The following is a 27,832-nucleotide window of genomic DNA, read 5'->3' on the forward strand; positions in this document are numbered from 1 at the left end:
CTTTATCATTTCAATATTGCTACCAACGATAAGCATATCATCTATATAGAGACAAATGATAACATAATCTCTATCTGTATTTTTGATATAGACATATTTGTCACACTCGTTTATCCTAAACCCATCCGAAATCATAGCATGATCAAATTTCTCATGCTATTGTTTCAGTGCTTGCTTTAATCCATATAAGGATTTGACAAGTCTGCAAACTTTCTTCTCTTGGCCAGGAACTTTGAATCCTTCGGGCTATTCCATGTAGATTTATTTATCTAAATATCCATTTAAGAAGGCAATCATAACATCTATTTGATCTATTTCAAGATTATACAAAGCGGGAATAACAATCAACATGCGAATGGATGTTATTCTTGTTACAGAAGAATAAGTGTCAAAGTAGTCAAGTCCTTCTTTTTGTCTATACCTCTTAATTACTAGGCGAGGCTTATGTTTATCAATTGAACCATCTTCTTTTATCTTCCTCTTGAAAATCCACTAATATCCAAGTGGTTTACACCCTAGAGGAAGATCAACCAACTCCTAAGTATGGTTTTATAGAATGGATTTAACTTCGTCATTTATAGCTTTTTCTAAAAAAGTGCTTCAAGACCTGACATTGCTTTCTTAAAACTTTGAGGCTCATTTCTAACAGAAAAAATTAGAAAATCTGAACCAAAAGATTTAGATGCCCTTAGTCTCTTTCCACGTCTAGGTTTATCTTCTTGTTGGTCTTTGTCACCTCCAATGGCGTTATTAAAAGTTTGTTTATTAGAACTTGACTCTTCTAATTTAGACAACTCGACTTGTTCAACCATTGTCTTTATATCTACAAGAATTTGATTCTCTTCATTCTTTTTCCAAGGAAAGATATGTTAGAAAAAATATGTATTTCTTGACTCGATAATAGTATTTGCGTGTATATTAAGAATACTCGACTTGAATACCAAAAACCAATACGCACTACTATTATTTGCATAATTGATGAACACACAATCAACGATTCTTGGTCCAATTTTAGTCTTTTTGGAACTAAGGCCCGCCACTTTTTCCAAGCACTCCCACACTTTTAAGTAATTATAAGAAGGTCGATGACCTTTTGTAGGATGCTTTTGGGGTTACCAACCGCGCCCAACAGTTTAGACTCTTAATCTCCTGATCTAGTCTTGTTAGTGCAATATGAAATAGAAAATGAGCATCCAAATCCGACAACTTTTATAGAAAATTCATTTATCGAAAAATATGCCAGAAATTGACTATATCACCAAATCTCATAGTCATCACCTAAGCTTTTGGAAAAATTAGGAAACCAGTGACTCGTGCCAAAGGCCATTGTCCGTTATAACCAGAAATGTCTCAGTTTGGGACCTTAGGTATGAGAGAGGAAAGTTATGAATTGATCACCCCACTCACTCGATCAAAAGATCGGCCTCTACTAAACCATAATATGAGTTTTATAAATATTATATGCTCATGTTCTGATTATTGATTAATGCTACAAATTACTATGTGAAGCAATCAAGTATAGATGGTGTCATTTATTTTGGTATGCTTTGATTTTATGCATTTTGAAAGAATTTTTAAATAAATGTACAATTTAAAGAAAATTGAGCCCGCATGCATATCAATCAACATTATTCCAACCTAAGAAACACAATTTTCATCCACTGGCATTCAAGGATGTATATCATTTAAGCACATAGTTGTATGGTAAGATGCTAAATACGGTAAAATAACATATACAGTCACGATACTAAAACTGTAAATACTCAACTAGTACTTTCCTATGGCAAGTCAAAAAAATAATATGTTATATGCATATGCATGATCCTATATGCAAATATATAATGCAATATATACATAGAATGCAACTAAAGATCCGGATATTAAAATATGACAAGGATATCATCTCAAGACAAGGGATAGTACATATACTCAATTGGAAAATGATAAAATCCACAGATGCATGTGAACCGGACCCAAATGCATGAAAAATGAATGCAACACATAGGCATGACAGATAAGATATGATGTTGTACAAGAAACATATTAATAAAAGGGTTAGAAAAACGTTGGGTTAAAAGATTATTATAACAATGAATAAGAAAATGGGGGGAGAGAGATTATTACAAGACTTTGAATAAATAACAAAAGAAAAGAAGGGAGATTGAAGAAATTATTACAACAATAAATGAATTCAACCAAATTAATGCTGAATCTAAAAAATCATGTTAAATAAATAAAATAAATTACCTAGCAGCTCTAGAACCACTAGGGAGATCACTCCCTAGAAATTTTCTGCCTTGTTCTTAAAGAAACCAACTGGCCAGATACAAAATGGGCCGGCTAAATAGGAAATTGGTCAGCCGAACCCTTTCTCCAGGTAAAATCTAGGTGGAGAATGTCTAGAACAGAGGCCAAGGACATTTTCTAAGGGGTACTCAACCCTTTTACCTCTTTCGCTCACAAGAATCTTTTAGAGAAGAGGTAGATGGGCTCCAACCCTTAACAATAGCGTAAATAGATATATACAACAGATATTTTGCTATAAGTTAACAAGTTAAATGGATTAAAACAAGAATGAATTCAAGCTTAAGAAATGGATAGGAATCTACATCATCTCTTTGCGAATAGGGGCAAATCAATACACATACCCAAATCCATGCTATTAATTGGAGAGAGTAGATTAATGCAAATCATTTCTTAGTGAAAGTTTTGCCTTTAAAACAAGGGATTCATCAAAGCCACTGAAAACTCATCTTCTATTCATAGAATAAGGATGTTTCCATCTCTTTCTATGTTCACAAATGATTAAGAAAGAAGATTCCAATACTTTTTGACCCAAAATCCCTTGCTTTACTTCCAAAATACTTAATAAAAGAAAAGAACACAACTTTTCCAACATCAAATCACACGGATCCCCCAACAAATCCTATGGAACAACCCTTAGCACTCATTGATATTGAGTAAAGAGTTAAGACACGTGGATCAAAGTTCTTAGAGGAAATGATATATGGAGAGAAAGTGTGGAACAACAAGAAAAGCTACTTTGCATATTAAACTTGTGAATGGATGGCTAATTGCTACTCCCAAACACATCTACAAGGATCCCAAAATAAGCAACAATGAGAGATTATAACTAAGGAAAGAAAGAAAATAAAGTAAAGTTATCAACTCAATGGATGGGTGGCTAAATCTTACTCCCTCCATATCCATAAGGACTTTTTTTTTTTTTTTGATCAGCAAAGGGAAACTTTATTGATAAAAAAATCAAGATACATGCGAAAACTTACATCAACAAAGACGGAAAGTGCAAATAGCATCATAGTTGACCATACCGATCCCAACTAGGTTGGCACAAATACGGAAGCACAATTCTATGCTAGCACTGAACCCAAGATTGGTGAGGAACCAATCAAAAGAACCAAAAAGAGAGTAGGGGAAAAAACACATAACCAACAGCAAAACCAATAGCAATTAGCATCAGAACCAGCAACAAAGCAAACACTTAGCAACAAACCAACAATTAGCAGTAACCTAGCAGAACAATCCTTTGTAGCACCATCAAACTTGCAATTAGCAGCAAACCTTAACAGTCCCTAAATAGCAGTAGTATAGCAACAACATCAATCCTTTGCTTCAGGCCATCAACAGATCAGTAATTCAGAAATTCAGGACCAAGACCAGTACCAAATAACAGAACATCAGTAAATCAGCTCCCCATTGAGGCTCCAAACCAACCACCAGAACCAACCCCAACTAGACACTGGATTTCAGATAAAAGGATAAATCTTCTACTGCAACAGCAACTTGAGACCTGAAACACTCCTGGATCCCATATGCATAAAAGGCCACCAGCAGTTCCATCAACATCCACACACATGAAGTCTATTTTCTCCTTAGCCCATAATTCCTTTACCTCATTTTCTGACATTGATGCTTTCTTGGTCTCCTGGAATAAAGCAATGTCAATTTCTCTAGCTTTCAACATGCTTTTTATTTTACTCATTTTTCCCTTCCTACCCAAACCCTTTACATTTCATGATAGTAACTTCATCATAGACCATTGAGAATGACCTCTGCCCCCAAAAGCTGCAGATTAAACTGCAGCACCAGTACCCCCTCTCATTCTTTCTCTATACTTTGCCTCTAGATCAATAATTTTAGCCAACAATTCCTCTTCATTGCCTTTGTAATTTACCCCCAATAATTTTCCCACTTGTAGAGTTTCTTGAGCCTCTTTAAGTATATTTCTGCCTCTAGCCACTCCAGAAGCAGTTGATGTTGAAGAAGACACTATCTTAGCTGTTGCTCTCCATATTGCCCCTTTAGGACCCAATTTACTTGATGAAGCTCCTTTGTGGCCATATCTTTTTGCAAGGCCGAGATAACCTTTCTGCATCTCTTTAATCTTCTTCTCACTTGATTTTCTAACAACTCTCTTCTTCCCTTTTTTCTTTTATGACTCTTTACTTAAACATACTTCATCGACATGGGTTTGTGACATGTCTGAATTGATCATCCTCGGCCCTAAAACACTCAAAAGCCCACATTGAAAATCAAGCTTCAAGCCCTGGGCTTGCACCTCTACCCATTTCTACTTAATGTCTAACATATCTCTTAGGCCCACCTTATTACTCAAGCTTAGTTCCACCTCTAACTCTACCCCAGGTTTAAGTAAACTAGAGTCACTTAAACTTCTAACAAAACCCTGCGTGCCAACCTGATCAACACTCTTCTGACATACCAACTCCCAGCTGTTACTTATGTTCCCAATTGCCTTCATTATTCTTACTACCTTTCCCTCGAGCTTATTGCTAGTTGACTTTGCCACCACCATTTCAGTTCTCCCAGGTAACTCCTCATCTGCCTCATCACTCTTCCTCTCTCCACCTGTCGTACCCCTTTTTGACATGTCTTCAGTCTGGACCCTCTCTCTTACTGACTCCACAACCCAGTCATCATCTTCTACCTCCTTTTCTCTGGCAATGATCCCAACTTCTACATTCTCACCATTGTTTTTACTATAAATTTCTTCCCTACCAGTCTTTTTATTACAATTGCATCTCCCTACCATACTATCTGTTAACTCATATTGTTGTTCCCACACTCTCACAGGATGAGAAGATCCTTTACAAACTAGATTAATAGCTTTATTGATTGGCTCCATATACCTGGTTACAATTTGAATCTTTGCACACTCAAATGATTCTGGGTTGCATAAGTCAGTGTCAATACAAATAACTTCCCCCCAAATATTCCCAATTCTATTTAAAGTGGTTCTATTCCATAGATTCCATGGTAGTCCATAGCAACATAACCACACCTTTCTTTCTATGACTCTAACAATATCTGGTTCCCACTCCACTACTTCCTCATACCAATTCTCCATCAATTCCTTAATGGTCTCCATATTTGCTATCATTTCATCTTTGGATTTAAAAGTTATCAACACATTTCTGCCCCCACCATCCCTAACCAATACATCATTCATGCCCCTCTCTTGAATTTCTGCTTTAAGTTTAATGTTGGCATACTTTGGTTTAAGACGTACCACAACACTGTCATATAGCCATCCATTTCCTATTTCCTCTTCCTGGATTGTAACGACTCCTTCTTCCCTGATGCTAGTGTTCTTAGTGACCTCTGCATAAGATCTAAGTCTTGATATTGGCTTCCACACATTGCTTCCACCTCTACTATTATTGAGGGTACCTTTTGGGTTATACTGTGTCACGACCCAAACCCGCCCCTATAGGTTTAGTATCGTAACCGGCCAATAATCCTTGGATTACCAAAGGCCTCTGAACGGATTAATAAGATTAAGGGGCTAGAGGAAGCAAATACATAAATATAGTTGTCTAATGAGCTGTGCTGACTTATATGAAACAGAATATTTAAAAACTTTATATACAATAACCGGTAGTTAACCATACATTATACCCGCACACATTACAGTATTTTTAAGTGCAACCAACGACATCGAATCAAGTCTTAAATAAACAGAAAACCATAGAACTTAAACACAGGACGCTTCGGGAACCTCCATGTGAGGCACAATGGTTGGTTGACAATAGAACAAAGATCCAAAAAAAAGCCTTTAGGCTCGGGCTCCAGAATGCTCACCTATACATATATATACACACAATGAGCTAAAGCCCAATGAATAACATTAAGGTAAAAGGGTTAGTGAACGAAGTCCGAATATATCATAAGCAGAAAACGGCCCAGAGCATAATCATTCTCATACCAGAACATAATAATGGTACATCCCATAGAACAAATCACAGAACGTCTTCCGACTAGAGTAATCGGTTCCGGATACTGATTAAACACATATCACCACAATGAAGTGGCTAACGAGATCTCGTAATTACTTGTATGTCATGGACCCGCATTTTCATGCCGTTCCCCATGACTTGGGACTATCTATGGATGCCATAATAGATTTCAAACTTGGGATGTTCGTTCACGAAAACAGATATCATTTCAGAAATCATAGCTTATCACATTTCATTTGGAACATAATTCATATGAACGTATCTTTACAATAATGTTACTCACAGTGGTTCCAGCAATGGTCAATCAATCCTCGAATCTTGACCTACAATCACAAAATACATGACACAAGCACATCTTATCATTACACATTCAAGTGGCCATTAAGGCTTAGCTTCCATTACATTGGTTCTTATTCTTTCTTATCACATTGCCCAAACACACACACACCTGAAATTCTTTGACTTAGTACATTCTTTTCTTAGTGTGTTTCTAATCCATAACCTCATTACTATGGCTTAATTAAGGCTTAGGAATGCCTAAGATGCAATGAGGATGCCAAAACATGCCTTGGAACACTTAGTCAAAATTTCTGAAAATGAGGTCTATGCTCGAGCGTAGCTTTCCTCGCTGGAGCGGACATGCAAAATGTGAAGGGTCACTCGAGCGCACATTCCTTCGCTCGAGCGATTTGTAAAAGACATGAAACTTCTGGGAGCTTGCAATTCATGTTCGAGCGGACGTTTGGTCGCTCAAGCGGAGTGCACGCACTCAGACTGGTCGCTCGAGCGTGAACTCCTACGCTTGCGCATAGATGCAAATTCTAGAATTTCCATATTGCACCTTTAAGCTCAAAACTCGAATTCCAACCTTTAAAACATATCTCTTAGGCCCCAAAACTTGAGATAACATAGTAAACTTGTAAAACATGAAGAATTTATGATCATTTCATAAAATCATGGCCCAAGGGTTTGTTAAAAACTCACAATTTTAACTTAGAACATGATGAATGTTCATGAATACAACATGCATGAATTTTTCTTGTATCAAACTTCTCAAAACATGATCAAACACCACAAATCAATTAGAAACTTGATAATTTCCCCAAATGAAGATGAATTTCAAACATGCATGAGAGAATTCATGGAAATCATGCTGAATTTGTAAGAAAATATACATGCATGCATGAATTGCCACTCAAATCTTCATTCTAAGCTCAATATACGAATCAAACTCATAATCTTGAAGAAATTTCATGGTAAATGACTTAGTTACACAATCTAGAGGTTGTAATCTTACCTAAAGTCTTCAATTAGCTAGGTACTTGCACAATCTTTGATCAATTCAAGCTATGACCCTCAATTTCTCTTTAATTCCTTCAACTCTCTCTCTAGAATGAATTCTCAGATTTTTCCACTCAAGGGAGATGAAACAAATGAATTCAAATGAGCTTATTAGGCTCATATAAGCTTATGGTGCTAAAACACATTAATTAGAATATTAGGCTAGCCAAACATGACTTAATTAATCGCTCTGAATCAATTTTTAATAAAACTTGCCATATGGTTCTAAAAATTCCAAATAACATATTGACGTAATCAATTTCGGTTTCGGATGCCAATAAGGCTTTCAATTTACATGTTAAAGTGGAATTCTAAACAGATATTTCTATAAGTAACAGATAGAAGGCCAAATATCATGCAATGTACATATTAATCCCATAATTCATTTGATCCACTCAATTAGCATCTTCAAACATTGATTAGTAGCTAATTACGGGTCGGGGTTATTACAGTCTCCCCACTTTAAAAAGTTTGGTCCTCCAAACTCAAGTTATCTTATATCAAAAGAAATGATGTTCATCGAAAATATAACTATAATTCTTTACAAGACAGAAGCATAACCATATTCATAAATATGCTCATACCCAATCTCGACCTTAGCTTCGCATAGAAACAGAATCAAAAATCATATACAGAGATTAGGGTTCGTATCAAAACAGAGTCTTATACGCATTCAGATTTTAATCAGAAACAGATTCATTTACATGTTCACATTCACATTCTTGTCCAGATCATACACAGATGTCACAATTCTTACTTAAGCATACGTGGTGCATACATTAGCACTAACAAATCCGATGACCCATAAAGGGACTTGATGACCCATAAAGGGACGCATAGTAAATGATGCTAAGGATGTCACGAATACATATCATAACTTGGACAATCATTCAGCATACAGCATATAGCATTTCAAAAAAAAAAAAACTTATTTTGTCACACAGGAAATAAATACAGTTGGACATAACTTTATTAAGTTATTACTCTCATTACTTATATCAAGTACTTATGGGACACCATAGATTCACACTGTTTCCCGTTATTAAGTCACAGAGGCTTGATTTACTCACTCTCGAGTCATCCATCCGGTCCTTGTTCGATTTGGTTTTCAATCCGGTAATCTTATTACAGTTAATCCAGTCATTTTGAAGTTATCATTCATATACTATTCATCAGCCTCAGTTTCCACAGATTCAATCGTACTATGTGTCAATACAGAAGCAATCATACTGATTGCATATCCCCCAGGTAGTTAGAGTTTATAATCAACCAGTCTGTTGCCACAAATCCCATCAGTTTTGAAGTACAGTAACACCAAAACAATCATGCTCTAGTCACCCAAGTTCATGGTCAAAACAGTAATACCGGGTAATTAATCACATGTCATATATACAGTATTCCCATTTCTCCAAGCATAAGTTACCAAATTCCATAATCTCATTCGCGTGTTTCCAATCGGTTATAGGCGTATGGTAAAAGGTCATCTATAACTACGTAGTTATAGCACGTCCGCGAGGGACCCCGCTACAGTTCGGACTCGATTTGTGTCACGGTTCTTAATCTGAACCAAAGATTCCAAATCCGGCAAATCGTTTTGAGAAACAAATTTTTGAAAAGAAGTGCCAAACATGGACTGCTTTGCCAGATACAGAGTCACCACCTAAATATTTTTTAAGGGGGAATTTAGGAAACCCTGACTCGGTGCCAAAGGCCACATGTCCGTCATCACCAAAGTTGCCTCGGCTCGGGAGCTAGGGTACGATTGGGGAAGGTCAGCTATGAGCACCCCCTCTCGCCCGATCCGAAGATCGGCCTCTACTAACCGTGATATCCGTTTTTGAAAACGTTATGTGTTCTTATCCCGATTATTAGCCTAGAATTACTATGTTATGCGCACAGCACAAAAGTATAGACTAGATTGCCTAATTTGGGAATAAGCATTGTATATCCGTTTGTTTTAAAAAAAATGTTTTGGAATTTGCTACTCGCAAGTAGGCTAAAACATGGATTTCAATGAACTATTCCAACTCAGACAATCCAACCTTCACCCACAGACATTCAAGCAGTTATGTCACATAAGCAGCTAGGCTCATGGTAATCATGCTATCATGGCAACACTCACACGCATGCAAGGATGCTAAAGCATAAATACTTACATCGTACTCCGTGCCAAAACAAAGAACTCGTTAGCAATCAATGCATGATCCAAGTCCATGTTTAAATGCCTAATGCAACGTATACGGAATGTCACTAGAGTAGGCTCGGCTAGTCTATGAATGACATGTGAAAATGCACAGGAAGCATGTATTCAAGTTAGATTTGAAATACTAATGCAGTTAGCATGATGCGCCGAGCCCGGTGCATGCAATACTGATGAATGATGCACGCATACATAGCATAAGGTATGCTAAATTAAACATGACCTATTACTAACCATCAAAGCAGGTAAGTAAAAGGGAGAAAGAAGTGGGGGTTGGAAGACATGCACACACTCACCCACACTTATTACAAATTCGCCCTCGCTCGGAGGGACCGAAAGAATAATACAATTCGAATAATGAATTAACTATCCTAGCTAATTAATTATTACAAACCAACTAAATTAATTAAACAAATTAATTAATTTAAGAAAGCAAGAAAAAGGGCCTCGGGAAGAGGGCTTAATGCACGCGTGCTCGGGTCTTGCTCGGAAGTCCACTGCCATGCGCAAGCTGCCTCTGTTTTCCCTGCTCTGCTTCTTTGAAGACTGCCAAATTCTCAGAATTGCTTCCCTGGACATTGGGAGACACCACCGGCTGGAGGGAATCATCATCGGCTATGATTTGGTGTCGATCGGCCAAAAATGAATCCATCGGCCACAGATGGATTGCCGGTCGGCACTCTGTGCAGTCGATCGGAAAAAAGTTCCTGCAGAATCTGTTTGACAACAGCAGAGGACAGGGCTTTGCATGGCAATGCAATTCAAGCGATGTATGCACCGACCATATCCCTTATCATGTTTATGACTCAAAGGGACATGGTCCTTGGTTCTCGGACCATCAATCGCGCATTTCAATGCGTGATGGCCCAAGAGACCAATTTATGCATGTTGATTTCAAATGCAATGCAAACCAATTAAACACATAAAGCCCAACCTCTATCATACTCAATTCAAGAAGCAAAGCATGCATGCTCTATGCAATGCAACCTAGGCATGGAGGCTAAGTATGCAACATGAACATGAGGACAAGTATGCAAGTTAGCAAACATGCGAAGTGTAATCTTAACCATGCAAACATGCAAGGCATGTAACATGTTAGGAAACTTAGCAAGAAATGCATGCCAAATGCAACACCATTTAAAAATGCAACAAAATGTCATGAGCCAAGTACCTAAGCATACAAACATGCATGCAAACATGGTTGAATACCTAAGCATATAGAAGCAACTTTCAAGCACACTTAAAAGGGGGAAACATTGGCACATAGCATACATGATAAGCTTTGAAAAACATGTAGAAGATGATGCCAAATCAACCTACCAATGCAAGCAAAGCATGCATCCAAGCCCAAGGACTTAAACTATGATCATATGACACACGAAGCAAATGATCAAAGTGAATCAAAACAGTCCCAAATCATGCCAAATTAAGGTCAAAGACACACCTAGATGGCATCTATATGGCCTATACATGGAAGCATACAAAAGGGGCCAAACATGGAGCATAAGATACCAACCTCTTAAAGCATTAAAGAAGCATCAAATGCAAGCATACAAGCATGCTATAAGGACTGAAATGACATGATAAGTGGTTCCAAACCACTGAAACAAAGCAAGTAAAGCATGCTAGAGGGGTCAACACTCAAGGCCTACAAGGGAGATTACATGGTAGCTATACAAAGCAAAGCATGGATGACCCAAATGACCAAAAACAGACCTCAAGCACACTAAAACATGCATAAAAGCTTCACCAAGCTAAGCCAAAACAAGTAAGCATGGTAGTCTAAATGCTAGGCACATGTTGAGGCAAATCATGGCATTACAAGGCATGCATGCTAAGCAAGCATGGTGTACCAAAACCAACTTAAAACAATGCTATTTCATGGCAAAATAAGCATAAATAACAGCTAAGACATGGTCAACAAGAGCCTAAGCTAGGTGCTCCCTCAAGAGGCAAAAATGGTCCTTTTCAAGGACAACAAGGAGAGGGGGTGGCCCTCTCCTCCTTGGGACCTCAAGGCACCATCCTCACCTCTGAAATCCCTCAAGATTTCAGTGGTGAGGAGGCCCAAACACCAAGGTCTCGGAGCTCACCCAAAATGGCACAAAATGGAGCCTTACAAGGCTTAAGAGGGGTCAAACAACCACAAAGCTTGAAACAACCTTAAACAACTATTTAGAGGGCCTAAAAACAGAACTTTTTTATGTTATACACAAAGCTCAAATATAGATGCAAGATAGGTAAAAGTAGTGTGCAAAAATGGGGGATAAAAGGGAAAAGTGATTACCCTTGTAGACCTTCTTCAACAATGGAGCTCCAGCAGCTTCTTGAGGTTGAAATCAGCTCCAAGAACTCCAAGAACACTCCTTTGGCCCTCAATAACCAAGAAAAGGTGTAATGGTGGGTGTTTGTGTGCAAAAGTAGGACCAAACACACACTAAACTAACAAGAGAGGGAAATATAGAGATGGAATAGATACAAATTCCTAACCCTAATATCAAAGCTCTCTAAAAATGTTGTCTAACCTTAATGCCAAGAGAGGAGCCCTTTTCTTATAGGCAACTCCTTCTTGTAAGGCTTCCAAAACAAGCCATCTAAGAGGGAAATCCCTCCATACACGTGTATGGAGGGGAGCAGAGTGGATGCCAGCTATCACAGCTGGCACAAAATATCTACTAAAAGTAGATGAACAGTGATCGGCCATTCAAAATTGCTATTTTGGCAAAATAAATGGCCGACCGGCAACAAAGAGTGCCGACCGGCAATATACATTGCCGATGGCACAAAATCACTGGCCGGTGGCCTCAAGCCATGGCCGGTGATGTGTGGGGATGCCTCACAAGGCATTCCCTGCCCCTCCAAGGAAAAACACAAGTGTTTGGTGCAAAACCAAACACAACACGGTCGAGTCGAGAGATCTTGTGGCAAGGCGCGCAACCGAGACCTCCGGGAACTCAAGACGAACACAAACAAGGGTAATCACCAAGTGTTCCAATGGTGACGTCCAAGTCTTGAGGACGGTCAAAAATGGGGTGTCTACAGTAGTCTACTGTCGATGGTTCACATTCTTCATAAGTGTTCGAGATTGATTCAAGTTTTCATTCGGTTAATTCCCTTAGTAACACAGCCCTGTCATTCACTCATAAGCAATTCACAATCCCCCATAATGTAATCAATCAGATAATAGCTCTCAATAAGGGTCTCCTCAGATCAAATCAATGAATGTTCAACCAGGTCATATCAACTGAAAGTTCTACCCAGTCATTTTAAATAAAAGTTCAAAGTGTGAGTCATCAAACAGAAGTTCCATCAGTTAAGCAAGGGTCTCATCAAACCATGATTCTATCAGGTTAAATCAGGTAAAAGTTCTATCCTTATCATCTCCAATCGAGGTACCTTAGTTCTAAGTTCATCAATTCTCAAAGTCACGTCAGAGTCATGTATCATAGTAGTTCATGTCAAAGTGTTTCAGGTCGTATACAATGTGTTTCCTCCCAATAATTTTACAGGTAAATGCACAGGCATGCAGTTATTCACATCGAGAGGTAAGCACTACAGTCAATATAGCAATTTCTCAAATGAGTTTTTCATGTAAGCATAAGGTACACAATAGCAGATTGTTAAATAGAAGTTTCAATCGGTCGTACAGTCGCTAAAGTATAGGCTCACTAGTCGAGTCAAACAGTCTTGTCAATTTGTAACAATCGTAGTTCACAATTTAGAGTTTATCGCTCGGGGTCTTTACTTAATCACACAATCCCAGAGTCATAATCCCAACGGTCAAGTTATCAAAACAAATAACATATCGATCATTCTGAGCAAAGGTACAGTCATATTTATACATGTCCAGAGTCTAATAACCTTCCCAATACAGATTCACGAGGTCTATATACAGATGAACACAAAACAGTTTCCCCAGATACAATAGTTAAGGCAACAAGTCATAAGTCTACTCAGTCTAGAATAAATGCAGCGGACACAAAAAGTGTGTTAAGTTCAATTAATTAACATCCCCCGCAAAGGTATAGGCATATGTAAGTCTAAACATGTTCCATATCCAGTCAATATTAGTGTGTCTCCCTATTTAACAGTTCGAGCATAGTTCAATAGGTCAGTCACGATAGTTCATATCAACCAGCAAGTCACTAAGTGTTCATTAACCACGGTTCAATCCCATCAATTCTAATAGTATTACATGCATGGAAACATACAGACAGGTACGAGTCCAAAAGTAATTATCATTTAGGCATTCGTTCACAATTCATAAGCAACAGTTCGTTCTTTCAAACTGACATAGGTTCTCAATTTCAGAAATTCTGTACGTGGCTGATTCATGTATATAATTCGAGATCACGGGAGTACTCATTCGATGATGTCAGTCAATATATAATAGTTCAGTTTAAGTCATGGTCGTATAGATTTCTCAAACTATAGTTAATCATGATGCGTTCCCATGTTCAATGGTTCTAGCATAGTTCAAAGGTCATACCTAACAGTTCATATTAAATTTCGCAATACGGTATAAGGATTTAACCCAACAAGTTCTCGTTGTCCATAAGTCTCAACAATTCCCAAAGCTCAGGTAATTCGTTATAGGGCTTCGGGCATCTCACATAAATTAGCAAGTTTTCGAGGCAGTCAATAACTAGGGGTTCATAATTCTAATAATTCAATTGGTTCAATTAACACACAATCTATATCAAGTTAAGAAATATACACTTCCACACAAATTCCCATATAAACAATTGCACATAGGTAAGGTCATACCTGCGTCAGTTGTTTCGGCATTCCGAGCATTTTCTGGAACTAGGGTGTAGAAAAAGAACTAGTCGTACTAGCATTAGGCCTAGTGTTGTTCGGATGAGTTCGCGGGCAAGATTTAGCCAAGTGCCCTCTCTGACCACATCTAAAACAGGCCCCTGATAGGCGGCGACAAATGCCCCAATATTGTTTCCCACATTCTTTACAAGTAGGTATACCATTGTTCACATTGCTTCCCCGACTCTCCTTGTTCACAGTTATTGCCCTAGATTTTTCATTCGCAGAGGTCATCGAATTACTAGTCATTTTAACTTTTTGTTTCTTCTGTTTCGTTCTTTCGGATTCAGTTGATGATGTTGATTTTGATATTTTCAAGGCTGCTATGTTTGCTTCGGACATTAAGACCCTATCAAGAACATCCACGTATTTTGGCAATTTTAAGATGCCAACTCGATCAAACACATCTAAGTCAAGCCCACCTTCAAATTTTCTAGCCTTTTTGTAGTCAGTGTCTATCATGTGGGGTGCATATCGGGCTAACTCGGTAAATTTTGTTTCATATTCGGCCACAATCATTTTGCCTTGTTTTAGTTGTTCAAATTCGGATACCTTCCTATCCCGGATGCATTGGGGAAAGTATTTTTCGAAGAAAATTTCTTTAAACCTCTCCCACGTCACACCTTCATTATCATTTCGTACTAACATCCACCATCTCCTAGTTTCTTCTTTAAGTGTGAATGTTGCTAACAAAACCTTATGTGCCTCAGTACATGGAAATACCTCAAATATTTTCTCAGTTTCTAAGACCCAAGCCTCGGCTTTCAACGGTTCAATACCCCCTTGAAATTCCGGTGGTTTCATCTTATTGTATTTCTGTGCCAGTGTTATCATATCATAATTAGCTGGTTCAGGTACATGTATTTGCCCTTGTTGCTGTTGTTTTAGATTTTCAGTTAAGGCTTCAACCATTCTTTCTAACCGGCTAATTCTAGCGTCAGAAGATTCAGATTCATCTATATTCCTTGTCCTTTCCATTGGTTATACACAAACAGAGCACTTATTAATATGAGGAAAGTTCTCACTGTTCTCACATTTCATTTCATATCAGACACGTTTATACTTTCATTTCAATTCAGACACAGTCACATGATCCCTTACTTTCATACGTTCATGTTCACATAGATTCCACATTCGGTATTGAAATTAATATTACATGTTATTCCACTTAACTTCTTTGATCACGCACAAAAGTTTCATTTCAATTCATTTTCAATAGGGATGTGTTCATAGCAGTTCATAAACTTAAACATGGTAATGCAATATCCATATTTCATTTCTAATACGTCTTATAGCTCATATGGACACGTATGTGCGGTATAACTCGTGCTTTGATACCACTCTGTCACGACCCAAACCCGCCCTTATAGGTTTAGCATCGTAACCGGCCAGTAATCCTTAGATTACCAAAGGCCTCTAAACAGATTAATAAGATTAAGGGGCTAGCAGAAGCAAATACATAAATATAGTTGTCTAATGAGCTGTGTTGACTTATATGAAACAGAATATTTAAAAACTTTATATACAATAACCGGTAGTCAACCATACATTATACCCACACACATTACAATATTTTTAAGTGCAACCAACGACATCGAATCAAGTCTTAAATAAACAGAAAATCACAGAACTTAAACATAGGACGCTTCGGGAACCTCCACGTGAGGCATAATGGTTGGCTGACAACAGAACAAAGATCCAGACAAAAGCCTACAGGCTCGGGCTCCAGAATGCTCACCTATACATATATATACACACAATGAGCTAAAGCCCAATGAATAACATTAAGGTAAATGGGTTAGTGAACGAAGTCCGAATATATCATAAGCAGAAAACAGCCCAGACCATAATCATTCTCATATCAGAACATAATAATTATACATCCCATAGAACACATCACAGAACGTCTTCTGATTAGAGTAATCGGTTCCGGATACCGATTAAACACATATCACCACAATGAAGTGGCTAACGAGATCTCGTAATTACTTGTATGTCATGGACCAGCATTTTCATGCCGTCCCCCATGACTTGGGACTATCTATGGATGCCATAATAGATTTCAAACTTGGGATGTTCGTTCACGAAAACAGATATCATTTCAGAAATCATAGCTTATCACATTTCATTTGGAACATAATTCATATGAACGTATCTTTACAATAACGTTACTCACAGTGGTTCCAGTAATGGTCAATCAATCCTCGAGTCTTGACCTACAATCACAAAATACATGACACAAGCACATCTTATCATTACACATTCAAGTGGCCATTAAGGCTTAGCTTCCATTACATTGGTTCTTATTCTTTCTTATCACATTGCCCAAACACACACATACCTGAAATTCCTTGACTTAGTACATTCTTTCCTTAGTGTGTTTCTAATCCATAACCTCATTACTATGGCTTAATTAAGGCTTAGGAATGCCTAAGATGCAATGAGGATGCCAAAACATGCCTTGGAACACTTAGTCAAAATTTCTGAAAATGAGATCCATGCTCGAGCGTAGCTTTCCTCGCTGGAGCGGACATGCAAAATGTGAAGGGTCGCTCGAGCGCACATTCCTTCGCTCGAGCGATCTGTAAAAGACATGAAACTTCTGGGAGCTTGCAATTTACGCTCGAGTGGACGTTTGGTCGCTCGAGCGGAGTGCACGCACGCAGACTGGTCGCTCGAGCGTGAACTCCCACGCTTGAGCGTAGATGCAAATTCTAGAATTTCCATATTGCACCTTCAGGCTCAAAACTCAAATTCCAACCTTCAAAACACATCTCTTGGGCCCCAAAACTTGAGATAACATAGCAAACTTGTAAAACATGAAGAATTTATGATCATTTTATAAAATCATGGCCTAAGGGTTTGTTAAAAACTCACAATTTCAACTTAAAACATGATGAATGTTCATGAATACAACATGCATGAATTTTTCTTGTATCAAACTTCTCAAAACATGATCAAACACCACAAATCAACTAGAAACTTGATAATTTTCCCAAATGAAGATGAATTTCAAACATGCATGAGAGAATTCATGGAAATCATGCTCAATTTGTAAGAAAATGTACATGCATGTTTGAATTGCCACTCAAATCTTCCTTCTAAGCTCAATATACACATCAAACTCATAATCTTGAAGAAATTTCATGCTAAATGACTTAGTTACACAATCTAGAGGTTGTAATCTTACCTAAAGTCTTTAATTAGCTAGGTACTTGCACAATCTTTGATCAATTCAAGCTATGGCCCTCAATTTCTCTTTAATTCCTTCAACTCTCTCTCTAGAATGAATTCTCAGATTTTTCCACTCAAGAGAGATGAAACAAATGAGTTCAAATGAGCTTATTAGGCTTATATAAGCTTATGGTGCTAAAACACATTAATTAGAATATTAGGCTAACCAAACATGACTTAATTAATCGCTCTGAATCAATTTTTAATAAAACTTGCCATATGGTTTTAAAAATTCCAAATAACATATTGACGTAATCAATTTCGGTTTCGGATGCCGATAAGGCTTTCAATTTACATATTAAAGTGGAATTCTAAACAAATATTTCTATAAGTAACAGATAGAAGGCCAAATATCAATCAATTTACATATTAATCTCATAATTCATTTGATCCACTTAATTAGCATCTTTAAACATTGATTAATAGCTAATTACGGGTCGGGGTTATTACATACTGATTGTGCCCTATCTCTCCCATACACTCCTTCCCATAGTCTACATACTTTACTACAAGTTTCTTATCCTCCACCCAAATCCCATTTGCCTTTTGCACTGCTACTTCTGCTGCCACTTCACAATCATATCTAACAAAAGCAAATCTAGTGTTCCTTACTATCCTGCACTTATGTGGGATGTATACATCCTTCACCACTCCAAACTTCCTGAAAATGTCGAGTACCATCTTTAAATTCATAGAACTAGGTAGATCATCCATAAAATATTGTGAATAGTCTTGTATTAGCTTCCTTTCTCCAACCTCCTAGTCTTCATCTCTGATGCAACATAGGGATCCATCCTCCTTGTCTTCCTTTCTCTATACTCTTTTCTCCTAAAGATAAATATTGGCACATGAACCGTGATAATTGAGCTAAGTTGAGAAAAATAAAATGTTTATAAGGACTTACAACTAGGACTGTGTAAAATACCGCCCAATCGAGTAAAACTGCACCGATCTGCACCGATCTATCCACTAACTACGGATTAAACTTTAAAATTTATAATCCGCCTTTAAAACTGCTTTGCTCCGCTATAGATAATAAATATATATTTTTTAACCTCTAATAAAATATCAAAGTAAAAATGAGTGTGAGAAAGATTTAAAATGTGAAATTTATTACAAATTAGTAGTTATATATATATATATAATATTATGTAAAATTAGTTTGTGTTATACATATGAAAAATATTATGCAAATTAGTGTTATATATTATACAAACGCTTGATAATTGATTAGAATATTTTTCAATCCGTTAATCTGCCCAAAACCGTCCAAGCCACAATTTATTGATTTGCCAATCCACCAATTCGTCATTCGATTGATAATTTTACTCTCAAAAAGCCCAAATCGCACCGCGCACACCCTAACTTACAACAATTACATGATGAAGAATAGAGTTAGAACTGCAAAAAGAGAAAGAGAAAAGTGATTGAAAGTGTAAAAATTCACCTCTTAAAGAGGATGAGTTCCTTTGTTTACAAACCCTTTGTTGGATTCCCTCAAGTCATTCAGATGTGTTATATCATGTCCAAATACGTCAACCAGGAGCTTTGGATTAAGCTTTAATGAGTTTTGGTTATTGGAGATGGAGGGTGTTAGGTAGGAATATTAGAGAGGAAGAGAGAAAAGCCAATATGCTTGTATAAGCCTTGGGCAAAGTTTTTCAACCCTTAGAAAGAGCCTGTCAAACTCTATTTATAAAGCCCAAGGTGTAAATATATGAGATATTTATGTAAAGTGTGTTGAACAATCTGAAATCCCCGAAAATGCTCTGTACTTAGAACATCCAGCCGTCCCACTTGGTGATCGACTTAATGCATTTTTAACCGACCATCAAATGTTGTCCAACCAGTCAGAAAACACATCATTGGATCAACAAGGTAAGGTAGGCTTGAACTCAGAGGAGAAATAGGTATTTCAAAGGATTTCAACTCTTCTATTCACTTCCACTGCATCCGTTACTCTATTTGTTTGAAAGAATACAACACTTTGATTTTGAAAATTTGAGTCTCAGGACATATTGGCAATGTTTGGAACTACACAACTAAATCTATTTTTAAAAAGGTTTTTTTACTGGTTAAAAAGTACTTTGGCCAAAATAGGTGTTTGCTTGATTTAAAAACTTAGATCTTAGACTTTTGGCCGAGGACTCAATAGGACTAGTACATCTTGTTTTCATCATTGGATACCCAAGAAAGAGCGCCCAAGTCTTAAGACTAGTAAAAAATTAGGTGTCTACACATTTCCATAATTCATAAGGTGTTTGGTTAGTGTTCTTGTGAGTTATCCTATTTAGGATATAATTTGTTGATAAAATAGCCTCCCACCACCGGTTTTGGGGTAGACCTTGAACTTATCAAAAAGGCATTCATCATCTCTTTAAGAGTGCGATTTTTCCTTTCAGCCACTCTGTTTGACTGAGGAGAATAAGGCGCAGTGGTGAATGACACCAAGTTCTGAACAGAACTCATCAAATGGTGTATCATATTCACCGTTTTTATCATTTCTCACAACCTTGATCTTTTTGCCAAGTTGATTTTCAGCCTCTACCTTATATTGCTTAAAAACTTCTAAGGCCTCATCTTTACTTCGCAATAAGTACACATAAGAATATCTAGTGCAATCATCAATAAAAGTTATGTAGTACTTTTTACCACTTCTAGTTTGCACAAATTTTAAATCACCAATGTCGGTGTGAACCAAAGTTAGTGGTTCAGTACTTCTTTTTACTTTATTGAATGATACTTTAGTCATTTTAGCTTCAACACATACTCCACGTTTATGATTAGGATCAAAATTAAAATTAGGTAAACATTCTAGATTAACAAGTTTATGCAAAGAACGATAATTTACATATCCTAATCTACCATGCCATAAATGAGAAGAATCAACAATATAAGCAAAAGATGTGTTCTTATTATTGGAAGCAATAGTTGGTACAACAATTAACACATTGAGATTAAATAGTCCATCAGTTATATACCCACGACCCATGTACACCCCAACCTTAGTAAGTACAACTTTTTTAGATTAAAAAACTAGCCTAAACTCGTTCTTAATCAATAATGACCCGAAAATTAATTTTTTGCAAATTTTCGAAACATGGAATACATTGTTGAGAATGAGTTCCTTCCCCGAGATCATTTTTAGCACTATCTTCCCTTGTCCTTCTACAATTGATGTTGAGGAGTTTTCCATGAAAAGTTGTTCGCCAATCTCTACTTATCTGCACAAAAATGGCAAGTTGCTCTAGTATTCACCCACTATTCTTTAGGGTTGCCCACCATGTTAGCCTCAGAGACTGCTGCAGAAAAGTCGATGTCTGCCAATAGATTAGAAAGATCTTAACCTTCAGTTATGTTGGCTTGTGCCAGTTTCTTATTAAAACTTGCTCCATTTTTGTGGCTTCGATAATCCTTTGCTTGATGTCCATCACCGCTATACACATAGCACTTTCCTTTGAATCTTTTGTTATTATCCCTTTTGAAGCCTTGTTTAGACTCTTTGTTATCATGCTTTCTTTTCTTGTTGTTGGACCTCGAACTCTGTCCTTGTTCTACAACATGTTCCTTAGCCTGCATGACTTGGTTTCCAAACTTTTTCTCGGATTCACGGTTGTCCTCTTTAATCCTTAGCTGCATGATAAATTTTTCCTACCTCGTTTCCTTGCGCTTGTGTTTAAAGTAATTTTTGAAATCCTTCCATGCTGGTGGAAGTTTTTCAATAATAACAACAACTTGAAATGATTCACTTAGAATCATTCCTTCAGCAAGGATATTATGCAGGATCAACTGAATTTCTTAGACTTGACCAAATACTGTTTTAGAATCTAGCATTTTAAAGTCCACAAAACGTCTGACAACAAATTTCTTTGCACCAGGATCTTTTGTATTGTACTTTAATTCAAGAGATTCCCACAGTTCTTTGGTCATCATCTTTACACAATACACATTATATAAAGAATTGTCAAGCCCATTTAGTATGTAGTTCCAACCCAAGAAGTCGTCTTGCTTGCTTCCAGGCATCTATTGCAGCGACAATTTAACAATCAGCGTCCTCCTCTGTTTGTTTCTGGGGTTCCTCATGGATGTACCAGGCCAAATGCAAAGTTGTAAGATAAAATAGCATTTTTTGCTTCTATCTCTTAAACTCTATTCCATTGAATTTTTTTGGTTTTTCTCCATGGGTTATTGGCACTACATGGATCACTGGCGGTATGATTTGTGGTACTGGGACTATTGGGGTCACGGTCAGAGTAATCTCTGCACTATCCATTGACATGTTTTGGAAATATAAAATTCAAAAACAAAAATAAATAAACACACCAATACTAATAAATAGTAAACAAATAATTCGATAATGATCTTAAGCTGTTGGAAATTATCTATTAAACAAGGGAATTGTGCGCATTTAAAATAATAAAATAGCAACTAGAATAAAAGTAAAATCTAAAAATAATTTTCTCAAAATAATTTTTGAAAAAAACACAAGTAACAAGGAAATTCTTGTTCAACTATAAAACAAGAACAAGATCACAAACTGTAAATAAAATAAAATAAAATAAAGGAACTTACAAAATGTAAATCAAACAAAGTGCACAAATAAAGAAAAGCTGAGGCGTGTGTTGGATACATTTTCCTTAAGATTGTTATGTCATCGCTACGGTGCTCAAAAATAGATGACGACGACCTTCCAAGATGCAACGACTATACCACAGAATTGCAGCACTACAAATCTTGGTCTAGCAAATAGACTATGTTAACCACAGGGTGGTTGGCCTAGTGGTTGACGACTAGGGCCTGGAGGTTTGCTCCCTCCTAGGTCTCAGGTTTGAATACCCTAGCCAGCAAATGCATACCTTGGGGCCACAGACCGCAGGGCGCAAGCCCTATTTCGGAAGGCTTATTCAAGCTGTAGGGACTTAGTCTACTGCGCGTAAGTTGGCCCAGGATATCCTACAAAAAAAAAAAAAAAAAAAAGATTGTGTTGGACTCTTTCTCACAGAAAATAGAGTAGGAACATATGTAGAAGTATGCACGGAATGAGAGTAGAAAAATGAATGAAAAAATTGCTGGATAGGGTCTGAATTTATAGGCTCCATGATAATTGTTCGAATGGGTTTGGAGGCCCTTCGAATAGGTGCGAATCTAAAAAATCGCCAGAGTGAAGAGAGGTGACCGGAGAAGGGAATGGAAGGCACTATTTCGTATTCAAATTCGGAAATTTTCTTAGAAAATTAGAATCAATTCAATTTGGAAATTTGATATTTCCTGTAAAAGATTTTGAAAAATTTCAAACATATTTTGTCCACAAAATTAAAATTAGGACTCAACCCATAACTTGGCACGACTTGGCCAGACGGTGCGCGTGTGTGTTGTTGGGTTCAAACCATGCTTGATCCTAGGAATGGCAACGGGGCGGGGTGGGCCGGGGATTGCACTCCCCATCCTCGATCCCTGATGGTAGAAATTCCCCCGGCCCCGGCCCCGATCCCCGATGGGGAACCTCTCACCGTCCCCGCCCCTGCCCCCGCTCCCCTAACGGGGATCGGGTTTCCCCGACCCCGAACATTCCCCGGCCTTAAAAAAAAAATGTGCAGCCATACAAAACAACAATAACAGTTTGGTCGATGAGCAAGATTTGGAGCAATGAGATTGTTCTTATCCCAAACTTTCTGCTATTTCTGAAACTCTTTTTCATCAAAATAAATAAATAAATAAAATATCAATTCAAAAAATCCATTTTGGGGTTTGTTCTTATCCCAAACTTTCTGCTATTTCTGAAGCTCCTTTTCGTCAAAACAAACAAATAAATAAATAAACAAAAGATCAATTCAAAAAACCCATTTCAGAAATTGGGGTTTTCCAGTTGAATTCAAGCTCAAATATTTTAAAAATTAGACAATCCCAGCTCAAATTGGGGTTGTCCGGCAACATCAGTGACTCCATCATCATCAAAATCATCATTATCACCAACAAAAAATAATTAAAAAAAAAATCAAACAAATGTCCATTTTTGTACTAGATCGTACCAGATCTGGGGGTTTTGAACTAGATCTGAGGAAGATGGGTGACTGTGACGGACGGCATTAGGGAGGGGGGAGGAGGACAGCGGCGATGGGGGGAGGGACGACGACGATGGGGAGGAGGGGAGGAGGACAGCAGCTGTGTGGAGGAGGAACAACGGACAGCGGCGATGAGGAAGAGGCCGACGATCGGTGGTGATGGGAGGAGGGAGATCGGCGATGGAGGGACGACGACGACGCCGTGAGAGCAGCTGAGTAGAGAGAGAGAAAGGGGGAGAGACAGAGGCTAAGACCATGAGAGAGAAACGAAATGCATCTTTTGAAATGCATGTGAGTGACTCAGAGTGAGGCAGAGTCAAACATTACATATATCTATGAGGAATATTCGAGGAATATTCGGAGAATATCCGGGGAGTTAAGCGGGGATAATTCGGGGCCGGGGCCCGGGTTGGGGTACCTATCCCCGTCCCCGGCCCGAAAACAGTTGGGGATTTTATTTTTAATACCATCCCCAGCCCTATGGGGATAATTTTTGGGGAAAAACCGTTATAATCGGGGTTGGGGGATCGGGTCCCTGTCAGACCGGGTTGAAATTGCCATCCTTACTTGATCCATAACTCTCCCTTCCACAAAACTTGGGTGCCTCTTGGGGCTCATTCCAAGTGTGCCAACCTAGAGTTTATATACTCATATAAATTTTCTCTTTATTTCAATATGGGACAAGCCATTAATGAGTAAACCCACTTTGTCTCTTCAACTTCCATTTTCACGAATCCAAAAATTACATCAACTTCCCATTCACTCGGAAATGTTTTTAACGAACCGTCTTCCAGGCATGATTCATCACATGACAAGGAACACGTCACCACTCGTACCCACCTCAAAAGGCACATGGTCCCGCTTCAATTTGGACTCAAAGTTGCCAAAAATAAACCTAAAAAACTCAAATTTCCGATAGTGTTTTCTATAATGACTCCCCTATTTAGAGATATAATTGAACAAAGATTACTAACTTGCCTATTTTTTCCATTGGGAGAGATAGGCACAGGACCTCAATATCAATCCCATGTTTATTAGCGGTGGATTAAATATAATTAATTAATTAATGCAAACCAGGATACAAGTAGTTAAATATGGCTACTAGCATTATAATTAATGATATTATTAACCTATTAATATGCTTTGATTATGTTTGTATTTATAAGACTTCTAGAGTAGCTGTCAAGCCAGCTCAAAACTTGGTACAATCAATATGGCTCTGTTTGGTAGAGTTTTTTTTTAACTTAAAAGCTAATAAGCAGAAAACAAAAATTAAAAGCACTCTTGCCCCAACTTTCAAATAATCAGTTTTTTAAGCTTATTTAAACGATTTTCTCCCTAATAAGGTATAAGCAGAAGCTATATCAAATAGTTTGGCACAAACTCTCAAATCAAAATAAGTTATGATCACCCCTCAAAAGTTGTAACAAGCAGTCCTTATGTTACGGCAGTTCTCGTTAATATACAAATGTTTTTGTTTAGCCCCGACTTCTTTTCAGGCTTCCATCAATTTGGAGAGGTACTGTTACGTTTTGTGAACTTATTTTTGAATTCCATTTTAATAATTCGAATCATTCATATTTTAAGGTTCGTCGAGTGTATTATTCCTGTGAAAAAATCAAGTCGATCAGATAATGGCAACCGTGTGTTTGGATCAATTTTGTACAAAAAAAAAAATGGATGCTGAGAAAATAAACAATTCATACAAAATTAATTTGAACACGTGATTTCCGTTATTCGATCGACTTGTTTTTTACAACAATAATGTGCTTGACAAACTCTAAAATGTGAATGATTTGAATTACCAAAACGGATCCAAAAGTAACACCTCCTAATTATGACTTTTGATGAAGAATGCATAAATATGATAGTTTATCTATGAATTTAAAATTTATATAAAAGTTTTATCATGATACATTTCAAATATTTATGTCAAGGGTTTGGATTGTCTCCAATTTTTTTTTTTTTATTGGATTGGTTTGTCTTAGTCCGATTAAGTGGACCAATTTTTTAGTCTCGTTTCAATAATCTGAACCGTTTATGTTTTAAGATTCGTTGAGTACATCATCCCTACAAAAAAATCAAGTTAATCGGATAACGAAAATCACTTGTTTGAATTAATTTTGTATGAACCGTTTATTTTCTCAATGTCCATCTTTTTCATACAAAATTGATTTGAACACATGGTTGCCATTATCCAATTGACTTAATTTTTTTTGTAGAGATAATGTACTTGATGAATCCTAAAATTTGAACACTTCAGATCATCAAAACAAGGCCTAAAGTGTGCCCATTGGACCCAACATTACCTCTCCAATTTGATGGAGGACCGTAGAGAAGTCAATCTCTTATGCAAAATTACGTATTTTAAATCAGAGTAATGCTAGAGATCCAAATATTTTATAAATATTTTTATTAAATGTCTCACGTGGCTGTGAGATCCACATGTTATGTGAGACATTTGATGAAAATACTAGTAAAACTTTTGGAAACCTAACATTCTTCTTTAAATCATGTTAAGGATTGATTCCCTTCAAACTACTAAAATATATCTTTTCTAATTTTTCTCTCCACCTGTAATAGATAACTCTCTAATATTTTTATAAAATCCAATCTTAAATCTCTTGGTTTGAAATTCACATTTACACAAAAGGAACCTTAAATATTAAGAGATTTTGTTAATGGATAATTTAATGTTATTTGTTAATCAACTTAAAATATTAGTGCCTTTTTTATTTATATAAAAATGTGCAGTCATAAAAAATTTACAATTATTTTAAATTTTATTAACCCGTGTTCTTGAAACATCTATTAACAAAACTCAATAATATACATATTTGATATTTTTATGTTTTACAATCTATATCTTGATTACTTTAGTGTAAAATCAATAATTGAATTGTGATATTATTATTGCCCTATTAGGCTTTTGCCATCCAAAAAACTTACTTTGGTCATTAAGGGCATGTTTGATAATTGACTAAAATAACTAAAAAAAATTTAATACAAAAAGTTAACACATCCTCTCTACTTTTTTATACATCTTCTTGTTAAAAATCAAAAAATTCATAAAAATGTCAATTCTCAAAAAGAATACTAATACAACCAATTCCAACCCAACTCTTTTTGGGATTTTTCGATTTCGTCTTTGCCCATTTTACTTATTCCTAAGGCAAGTTTGCGTACCTACTAATAAAATAGTTAAAAAATTACTACCCAAAAATCAATTCTTCTTTCTGTTCTTGTACATGTCCAGGACCAGGTCTGATATTTTGTAAACTCTTGATATAGGACCTCTCATATATATATATATATATATATTTTTTAAAAAAAATTTCTTATCAAAAGATTATGTATTGAAATTTTAATCATATATATAATTATTAAAATTTATTTAAATATATTAAAAATTTACGATAAATAAAAAAAAAAACTAAAACATATTTAAGTCTTAAAATAAATTATATAATGGTAAGACTTAAATATATGATTTTTTTACATTGTCCATGATACACTAGTTACACGCAATACTTTCTTTTTTATTTTACTCGAAATTAATTGTAAAATTTTATATGGAATACTTTGGTAATAATTTATTTAAGTTTTAGTACTTAATATTAATTCAAAAATTATTATTATCTTCTTATTGTTGGTTATGGGGAAAAAAAATTAAAATTGTAATCAATAAGTGTCCTTCTGATTTAATTTTCTAACTCTGCCATTGGGCCGGCTTAATGTCTTTTTGGAAGAAATTAAAAAAACTAACTACAATAGCTAATTCTCATAACAACAATTTCTTTATAGGCAAATTGATCATTTTATATAATACAAAAAAACTAACAAAGTTGTTAAATTTTCTTGTACGAAAAAACAAAGTTAGTTAGCAAACATGTTTATATTAA

Source organism: Camellia sinensis, chromosome 1, assembly GCF_055761805.1.
Source record: "Camellia sinensis isolate YWXY chromosome 1, ASM5576180v1, whole genome shotgun sequence".
Lineage (NCBI taxonomy): Eukaryota > Viridiplantae > Streptophyta > Magnoliopsida > Ericales > Theaceae > Camellia > Camellia sinensis.